The sequence below is a fragment of the Zalophus californianus genome, chromosome 10 (genome assembly GCF_009762305.2).
Source record: "Zalophus californianus isolate mZalCal1 chromosome 10, mZalCal1.pri.v2, whole genome shotgun sequence".
NCBI lineage: Eukaryota > Metazoa > Chordata > Mammalia > Carnivora > Otariidae > Zalophus > Zalophus californianus.
Window position 1 is genome coordinate 68,958,079 of NC_045604.1, and position 6,657 is coordinate 68,964,735.

Sequence of the window (6,657 nt, forward strand, 5' to 3'; positions counted from 1 at the left end):
CAAATACCATCGCCCTGGGAGTTAGGGCTTCGCCACGTAAATTTTAGGGTCACACATTCAGTCCGTAACACCCGCCCCCCAATCCTGCCTCTCTGCCTCCCCAGCGCCCACAGCACAGACTGCATTCCTGTCTGCAGGGGGACCGGACATGCAGGTGAGCACTGGGGGGCCCTGGGGGGCCCTGATGGAGGCCAGAAGCACGACTTGTGCAGACGTGATCGCTCCAAGTAAACGTTCGGTCCAGTCGAGCTTTGGACGCTCCAGGCTCTTCTTCCTTCTCTCAGGACCCGGGGGTTTCTAATCCCGGACATTCCAGGCCAACGGGGACAAGCGGGTCACCCGAAAACCCCCTTGTTAACCTGTACTTCGTGACAATGACTGAGATTGGGCTCTTTTCATGTGTTTACTGGACTCTTGGGTCGCCTCTGCCACGGTTTTCTTACTATGATTTATCTTTGAAAAACACAGTTAATTCACGGACACTCTCTATTGCTCTCTCTCCACCTAACGGAAACACACGGCCTAATCAACTGTTCACTCTGACTTTGCTTATGGATTTTTCATGTCATACCAAATGTCTAATTTTTACAAGTCAACATATTTTTACCCTTTCTTTGATGGCTTATGAGGTTCCTTCCTCAGCTAGGACAAGTTCCCTCACCCAGGCTTTTACAAATATGCCCCCAAATCCTATCCTCAGGTCTTCATGTTTTATTTTGATGCCAACACTCAACTCACATAGAATTTGTTTTTCTATATGCTTGGGGCAGGGTCTCTGTTTCTCTTGAAGTTGGAAAAACAGTTTGTGTGGGTACAATTTCAGTAAACCACCTCTCCCTCTGGCTGGAGGTGCCACCGTCACGGTCTGGCTCCCTCTGTCTGTCTGCATCTCCTTCTGGGCTCCCTCATCCATGTCCTACCCACCACTCTGGTGCTGACCCCGGGCCGTCCAGGCACAGAGAACGCGAGTCTGCGTCATACCGTTTACTGAGGCTGGTCCTCTCTCATTCCCACTTTTCTTCACGGATATTCTCTGAACTTTTGAACCCTGAAATTATTTTATCCATATTAAATTGAAAATTACTTTATCCAGTTCTTGAAAGTAGGATTTTTAGGGGCACCTTGGTGGCTCAGTTGGTGAGCGTCTAACTCTTGATTTCAGCTCAGGTGGTGATCTCCGTGTCCTGGAATCAAGTGCTGCGTCTGGCTCTGCGCTCAGTTCATCGTCTGCTTGAAGATTCTCTCTCTCTCTCTCTCTCTCAAATAATCTTTTTTTAAAAGTAGCATTTTAATTATAATTGCACTAAATTTATATATTAGTTTAAGGGCTGGCATGTGTCTGATACTCTCTCTGCACAGAAACCCGTCTTGTACATCTCCAGCTGTGGAGGTTCGGTTTTATGTCCTTTGCTTCAGTTCTATCATTTGAAGCAGTAGCATCCCTTTCTTAGCCTTAGAAAGTGTATAGTTTTGTTGCTCTTATGAGTGGGATCAAAACTCTGTATTGCTCTACCTTTCTAAATTCTACCAGTTGTAATAAAACCTAATAGATTGTCTAGGTACGCCTCCAGTCGTCTGCAAATGAAGGTATCTTCTGTCCTTTTCCAATATTTATTGCTCTGCGTTCACTCTCCCATCCCACAGAATCAGTTAGAACCTCCAGCACCGTGTCGATCCGTTGTGGCAAGGGTAGGCCCCGGACTGTGTTCTTGAATTAACAGAACGACTCCTGCATTTTTCCATTTAGTAAAATGTTTGATCTGGGGCTTCAGTAAAGAGTTTTTATCACATTTAAGTAGTTTTTCTCCACACTCAACAACTTCTTAGGGGAAAAAAAGAATATGTACCTGTCAGGTTCATGATAGAAGTACCAAATATCTATGAAATTGGGTCCATAATTTGGGCATATATCATATTTCCATTTTCTCTGCAACAGTATGAAACTCCTAATGTTTTTGTGGTTAGAAAATTTAAAACAGCAGAAAACCATGCTTTGGAAACCACCACTCCTGCCATCTCCCAGCGGGGTGTTCCCCTTGCCCCTGGGTCTGCAGCCCGGGGAGCGTCCACGCGCTGCACTCAGTCCAGGGAGTGGCGGCTGGAGGTGAAGGGGCGCGGAGCGGAGCGAGAGGGCAAGCGTGGGAGAGGCCAGCGTCCAGGTGGGCTGGTGGGTCTGAGGCGGCGGCGGCGGCCAGGCACGTGGCAGACACGGGACAAAGCTGGTGTCTCTGTCGCACTTGCCACCCACAACTGTTGTGTCCGTAAATGAGTTACTCCCAGGAGGACTGCAGAAGCAGGTCCAAATCCCGCCGTCGGCAACGTCCCGCTGCCAGGAGGCCTGCCCTTGAGGCCCCGGAGCGGGGAGACCTGTGTCTCCTCCTCCTGAGGCCCCGGTGCCGGGCCTTCATGTCCACAGCCTGACCTGCCACGTGGGGGAGGAGGAGCTCGGCCCGGTCTGCAGGGACACATGGCCAGCACTCGGGGACAGCTCAGGGATGCACAGCAAACATTCAGCCTGGGGGCTTCTGACTCTACGGCAGGTCGGGGGCTCCTGCCCACCCTCCCCCCAGCTCCTCGTTTGGCTGCTGCCGACCCTTGGTCCCTTGCTGGCGGGGCCGCCTAAACCTGAGTCTTTCTCGTCCCACTGGTTATGCACCCCCCCAGGGAAGGAGGTGACAGGGGCGCGTGCAGCGCATCTCCACCCCATGCAGACTCTGAGGAGGGGCCCCTCCACCCCCTGCCCCTCCTCGGCAAGCTCCCCCTGGTCTGGAGGCAGCAGGACAACTCCTCCGACGGTCCTCAGGGTCAGGGCTCACGGTTGTGCCACGGCCGCGTGGGGACAACGGTGGGGGCAGCGAGCCCGGACAGTGCCCGTGTGAAGGGCCATGGGGGCCCAGGAGGTGCTGCCCCGCCCAGCAAGGCAGGGTGTCTGCAAGCCAGCGCCCCCTGCCGTGGAGGGCCCTCGATACACAGGCCACCCAGGAAAATCATCAGCTACATGGCTTCCTCTTCAGACCCAGCAGGTGGGACAGGGTCAGGTATATATACACAATACGTTACAATGTGTTTCTCCACACACAGATGTAGATCTGCATCTCACAAACTTAAATATTCTCCAAGAACATCTTCAAAGCCTGCATGTGTCCCAGGATGTCAATGTGCCCTAATTTCCTTAGCCGGTGTCCTTTGTTTGGTCACTCAGCTCCTCCCATTCTCTGAGAATTACAAACGCTGGGCAGGAGACCCGTCCACACATCAATATTATTGCAAAGAAATGTTTAAACACAAACAAAAAATTTTAAGCACTAAAACTAGTGTCAGAAAAGACTAAGAATTTAGTTCCCTGGAGGGTCTGGGGGAGGGGGTCTTGGGCCGTGTCTGGGCTCAGGAAGGATGAAACGCCCCGTGCTCTCACGCAGGCCCAGGCCCAGGCGAGGAGCGACGGGGCAGCATTCCCGTACCCCGTCCTGGCCCAGGTTGGCGTTCTGTACCCCCCTAGCTGCACAGCCACTCACCACTGGCCTCCCAGGCCCATCGGCCAACACGGGGGGCCCGTTACACTGGAATTGTTAGTTTTTCCAGTTTTTGTTTTTTCATTTTTGCCAGTTGACGGGCAGGCTTTGGGGGAGCTCGGCTGGTAGGATGACTCTACTTGCCCAAGCGCTAAGCCACTCAAGAAAGAAGACAGAGCACTGGGCAGATGGACGACCAGCAGCGGTAAAGTCGGGTGCGAGTGGGAGCCTTAGAACAGCGTGTGCTTGGGTGTAACCACGCTTGCCCAGGCTGGGGGGAAGACAGACCACACTCCCTGCACTCTGCGTCCTGGTGACGTGAGCCCCACCCAGGAGAAAAACAGGAGCCAAATGCGCCAACCAGGTAAGTCAGTCCATCTCCGTGGGGAGGAGACCCGGTAGCATGAGAGGCTGTGGATACAAGGGGTCTCCTTGAAGCAAACGTCAGGATGGGGAAGAGACACTTGTCTCCCAGCAGGATGCCATGACATCACGCTGGTTTGGGTGGGGATCTCTGATCACTAGTGAGGCTGGCACAGTTTCATGAGTTCATTGCCCATTGACGCTTTTTCTCCCGGGAACAGAACATCTTTGCCCATCTTTCGGTGGTGTTCTCTGTCTCTAGCTTAGGGGTCTGTGGGCATGACTGACATCCTGAATACCAAGCTTTCGTCAGCAGTGCACACCACCGACACGTTATTACTGTCTTCGAGTGCTGTTTTCACTTATTTATGATGAAGTAGAAGCATATGAAAACTAAAGGGTTTTTTAGTCTTAAATGTAGTCAAATTCCAGGGTGCCTGGGTGGCTTAGTCGTCAAGCGTCTGCCTTCGGCTCAGGTCACGATCCCAGGGTCCTGGGATCGAGCCCCACATTGGGCTCCCTGCTCCGCGGGAAGCCTGCTTCTCCCTCTCCCACTCCCCCTGCTTGTGTTCCCTCTCTCGCTGTGTCTCTCTGTCAAATAAATAAATAAAATCTTTAAAAAAAATGTAGTCAAATCCTTCATCAGTTCTCTCTTTTTTTTTAAGATTTATTTATTTATTTATTTGAGAGAGAGAGAATGAGAGACAGAGAGCACGAGAGGGGGGAGGGTCAGAGGGAGAAGCAGACTCCCCACCGAGCAGGGAGCCCGATGCGGGACTCGATCCCGGGACTCCAGGATCATGACCTGAGCCGAAGGCAGTCGCTTAACCAACTGAGCCACCCAGGCGCCCATCAGTTCTTCTCTTTAAGGTGCATGGTTTTTATACCTCATTTAAAAAACCTTTTGCTTCCTTTTATGGGCCGGGTGTAGCAAGAGTTTGGGGATGTGCATGAGCTAAGCTGCTTTGACCACATCCTGAGGGTGGAAGCGAAGGTCTGCATGGCCAGCCTGGTGGAGAGTGGTGTGGACGGGAGGCAGAGGGGCTGGCCTTCCCCCGCTGAGCTAGTCCTGAGCAGTACAGAGGCCCCCAGGGCAGCGGGGCACCTCTGGCCACAGCAACCAGCAGGCCGGGACAGCCCTCTACCCTTGGGCAGCCAGGGGCCTCCCAAGACAAAAAGCCCTAAGGGTCATGAGGAGCACAGGGAGGACCACCCATGGTGGGTCTGGACCTGCGGGAGGCAGCTCTTTGTTCAGGATGGCCCCTCTCCTCCTCTGAGGACTCTGTTTGTCCCCCTTACGCTGAGCATCATCCTGCCCCTGAGAGGTTTGGGGAGGGGAGAGGCTGAGACGTGACAGGCCCTGTGTCCCTCCGGGCAAGCAGGGGCCCGAGGGGTCTGGGGAGGGCTTGTGAATCCACAACCATGAGCTGGGGTGGCTGCAAGGATGGGGTGCAACAGGGAAGATGGTGCTGGACTGACGTCTGGAGGGTTGTTTCCTCCAAATCTGCTTGCACATTCCCGGAGGCGCCTCTGCCAAAACCACCCACGGCGTCTTGTCCTGAAGGCCCCCGGCAGCAGGGCTTCCTGGGCTGTGTCTGCACCTCCCCGTGTCCATGCCAGGGGCACCCCCTCAGCAGCCCCACCAACCCCCACTGCGGGTGATGATCGTCCTGCCCTGTGGGGACCGGCCACCCTCCGGGACAGGCTTGCAGCTATAGTCCCTCCCAGGAGCCCTCCTCCCTAGCCACCCTTCCGCGGTGACGTCCATTCTGCATGGGCTTGGCTGCAGTTAGCAGATGGTTGGCGCCAGCATGTCCCTGGGTGCCCGTTGGTGGTGGGCGGCTTCCCCAGAGCCCTGTCCCCTCCTGGGGAAGCCATTCTAGCTGATATGCATCAGGGGGACGTGACCACCCTGGGAATTACTGCGAATTTCCCGAAGGCTAAATGAATAGGAATCCCCCTAGAATAACGCATGGGAATCAGGAACCCAGTTAAGGTGGTAAAGACACATCGTTATCACCTGCTACTCGCCCATCAGAGCCCCTCCCTTGCTCAGCCCTTCCCCCTATCCTGCGTTTGTCTCGGTAGCTGCAGCTATTAACGCGCACACACACACTCCCAGCCATTCGTGGTCGTTTACAAAGCGTTTGCGTGGATGGGCGGGTGAGCGCATGAGCGAGGACAGAGCGGAGGACCGCCGCAGGAAGATCCTCCGTACGCGAGTGCAGACTGGGAATTTTATGCCCCAACTACTCAGAAGGTCAAGGAACAGGCCTTGGGAGCCAGAAAAATCCGCCACCCCAGCGGCGGTTACCGTAAAGTAACCGACACAGAGGAACAAAGTGAGAGCGGGGCACACAGACACAGGGAACAAGATACAGAAAGAGGGTGGCCAGCTCCCGTGCATATAAGGGCGCCCGGAATCCACGGTCCCAGGCGCCTGGGCGTTCCCGGCACAGAACCAACCCACTTCTGCATGCACACACATCAGTCCTGGGAGGAAGGCATTATTCTTTGTGCTTTCCAGAAAATCAAGTCCATGCTGTGGGAACTGAGACATGCCTGGGAAGGGTGTGCGGGGCAGATGCGCGGGCGTGTGAAGACAGGACGTGGTGGTGGCTGCAGGGCACGGCCTGTGGGTCACGGGAGGAGCATCGTTCGCGGTGGGAACCTCAGCCAGTCTGAGCTGGTGCGGCATGCGCTGCTTCCCGATGCGCAAGTTGGAGACACAAACGCTCCATGGCTGCGCACTGTGCCCTCCGCGAGCCCCGGAGTCAGGAAC